The sequence below is a fragment of the Cylas formicarius genome, unplaced genomic scaffold, assembly GCF_029955315.1.
Source record: "Cylas formicarius isolate icCylForm1 unplaced genomic scaffold, icCylForm1.1 PGA_scaffold_7__23_contigs__length_41026272, whole genome shotgun sequence".
Classification (NCBI taxonomy): Eukaryota; Metazoa; Arthropoda; class Insecta; order Coleoptera; family Brentidae; genus Cylas; species Cylas formicarius.
This window is the reverse complement of record NW_026844352.1, coordinates 4,029,126-4,032,901: the sequence shown is the minus strand read 5'-3', so window position 1 is coordinate 4,032,901 and position 3,776 is coordinate 4,029,126.

The following is a 3,776-nucleotide window of genomic DNA, read 5'->3' as shown; positions in this document are numbered from 1 at the left end:
ACTTAAATTATTTTCGTTTAGCAAATTTTGAGACCTTGATTGATAGATTATTCAAAATAAATCAAAACTCTATTCTATACTATCGGACAAAAGTAAAACAACACTTGCAGAAATATTTGCAAATTCATATTTCAACAATAACGTTTAAAACTGCAACGTAGGCTATGATTACAAGTGACAAAACAAATGAATTTATTTTGACATTTAATTTTAAATGTAAATATTAACGTGTCAAAAGTAGAGCGACAGTCAGAAAATGTGTTCACAAGACGGGTTTTAGCGAGAGTAAATACCAAAGAAATTGAATTCGCATCTCGCCGAACTTCAAAATTACGGCAAACTTTAGTAAATATAAACATTTTTGCTGGTTATAGCGATTTCCTGAAACTCCCTTTCGACACATTCTACCATACTGTTAAAAACAAATGAATCTATATTTTATAGTTTTTCATTAAAGGCTAATAATTTACCCACACAACGAACAATTTTCAAGGTCTTCTAGATTTTTTGCCCATAATCGACACACCATGTACATAACCCAAAAAAATGTCCCAAGTAAAAGTTATAGCCCCGAATCTCCCGCGTTTCCTGGTGTATTACTTTTATCTGATAGCATTTAATCGAAAACCGTCGTAATACAAAAATTGTAGCTTCCAGAGCTGCCTACAAACCAAACAGCCATATTTTTCACGAATTTTGATTTACGGCTAATAACTTACTCACGAAAAAACAATTTTCAGGATCTTTTGTATTTCTGTCATAACCTTGTATATAATCCATAAAATGGTTAAAATAAAAGTGTTACTCTCCAGATTTTCTGCGTTTATATATTCAAGAATTTTGCCGATAGAGTTAATAGTTTTGGAGGAAAGTGGAAATAAACAAAAAAAAAATTGTTTTTTTTTCAAATATTCGAAATTCTAAACCTTAAATGCGGGTATCGAATTTTACTTCCCTGCTAAATTTGAAGTCGATATCTGCAAATTTAAGACACATTATATATTTTTTAATGTATCACAGGATATCCGCAACACCTTGTACAATATTTTACAACATTAAATACCTCAAATACAACAGTTTAAGCTGCCTATACGGTCACGTGAAAGAATCTGACAACTGAAAACCACGTCTTCTAGTTATGATCTATTATTATTATCATCAATTTTTAAAAATTATTAAGAATACCCGTTTATACTATTGGACCTTGCGGATGTTTTGTAAATCGTTTTCGAGAAATGATTTGTTTCTTAGACCCATGCAAATACGATTATTTAAGGAGCAACAAAATATTCAAATCTGATACTTCATGTTATGCTTCCTTTTGCAGAATGGGAAGTGCCATTGCGTTTAATTTTCCAACAGGACAACGATCAAAAACCATTCACAAGTTGTTCAACAATGGTTTGGAGAAAACAAGGTTGGAGTTTTGCAGTGACCAGGACAATCCCCAGACTTTAACCCCATTGAAAAGGATTGGAAAGAAGAACGTCGCATTCGTATCCGACTATTTCCAAATAAACAATCCTTGCTAAATAAAATTGGTGAAATGACACGTTATCCCGAAAATGTCATTGAGAAGTTGTCAGGGTTAATTAGCAATGGATATTCTATCAATTAATAATGTATTACTCAAATCTGGTAAAGATTTTTTGCTAAAATAAAATACAATAAAATATTGTTGAATACTATTTGTTGATCTACTTTCGTGTTATTAAACTTAGGCAAAAATTACAACGCAATAATTTTTTCATTCAAACTTAAATAACTTCAGCTTCGTCCTGTTCCATTCTAATTTTATTTGTTCCGGACATTTTGTCAAGAATTAGTGTGACTGCAAGTCATCCAAAACCCTATGCGAGTACACCTTACAATACAGCATGAGGACAAATCAAGTATTAATATATCTGAATTTCTAAAAAAAATCTTATGGTGGCTGCAGATTGCACAGATCAACTGATAAATGAGTATCATATTTATCATTCCAGTCATGCAATTTCTGCAATAAATTAAACCTCCACAAACTATGCAAGAAGAATTATTGTCCTCGTAATCTTTTTCATTTAAAGAACCATTTTCCTCTTGCACTATTTATATCTGTATCTGATTAAAAAGTGCCTTGTTTTCTTTTTCAGCTTTTTTAAGATTTTTGCCCTTGACACCATTCCTCTTTCTTTTATTTCTTTCTTCTTTCGCTTTTATCAAATCATCTGTTTCACGTGTGTGTTATAATAGAGCATATTCCTTTTTTTCATGAAAAAACCATATAAATATGTTTTAGGGCTTAAACTCCACATAAATACGTGTTGCTGCAGCTAATTGCAATCCACTAATATGTTTCTACCTCCTTTACTCTGCCTTCCTAGAAAAACCATTGGTCGGTTTCGTTTTTTGTAAGGATCGATATTATCAAGCTCTAGCATAACATTTTTATAAATTTTTTTGATCAATCAATCAACATAATTAATTGTATTTATATTACTATTCACGGAATCTGCATTTTTTGACTATAGTTGGTTATCTTGTTCACGAAGCTCGATATGTTTTCAAATTTTTGAGGGGGATAAAAAAAAACTTCAAATTTCCGGGATTGTCGATTTTCAGCCCTCCGCGTATCAACTGCATCCCGAATTGCGAAGTTAAAGACTGCGTTAAATTTATTACACGTCAGGTTAGCGAAATTGACAGAATCGACTAAATTACAAGCTATTGATTCCTCCGAGGCCCAAACGAGATTAAGAAAGTTTCTTGTTGAAGTTTTGGACACGGCCAACTTGATTAAGTAGGGTGGACCTCGGTGACACAAACAATTTAATGCCGGGTCTGTACAGATTTACTAAGGTTCTTAGCCCGGCATAGTTAATGTGTACTTTACCGTTTCAATCCCCACAGACTAACAGTTTCGTGACGCCTCGTGAGAAATTAATTTCGTGCCGACTTCAGTTTATTTTTGCAGTATTAATAATTTATGTTTTATTAGTTGCTCCGAAATCAAATCATTTTTAATTCCACTGGATCTTTATACACAACAGGTTTTATAAAAACGTCACGTTTTCTACAGCCATTAGTGCATTTTTACTAAACAGCACTAACACATTCACTAAGTGACCTTCAAAACTAAAAAACTTCAAAATATCAAAACATTCCGGTCATCCCATCCGTGACTCAAGGAACAAAAACGATTGCAGTGTTTAATGACATTTTAAAGTCACATTTTCCGTACGATTTATCACTGCCTAATCAGGTATTTGAAAGTAGTTCTTCCCTATACAGTTTAGGAGCAAAGCAAAAATGCCTCCTTTTATTTGATGAACCAAAAAATTGCCATTTTCCCATTCTAATAACAATAATAATAACAGGACTTTGATAAATGACTAGAGGCAAAATATTTTCAAATTTGAGAATAGAGTTAAGTTTAGTTACATCCCGGCAACTGCCAGTACATAGTTTTTTATTTAATTTTTACTATTTAGGCCATTTATATTATTAATTGAACTGAGGTGGCTTTTACTTGATGAAAATCCATTTAACAAAATAAATACATAAATATATAATGTATAAAATTCACTATGGAGATTGAACAGGATAATTCTATCAATTTTTTAGACTTAACTATTACGAAAACGCAAAACAAATTAGATTTTTCCATTTTACCATAAATTTTCACAAACGGACACAGTCATACATAAAATCACCCTTATAGGCACAAAATGTCTGCATTTCACTCTTCTATACACAGACTTCTTAACAGGCCACTCTCAACAGAAAATTACAACAAA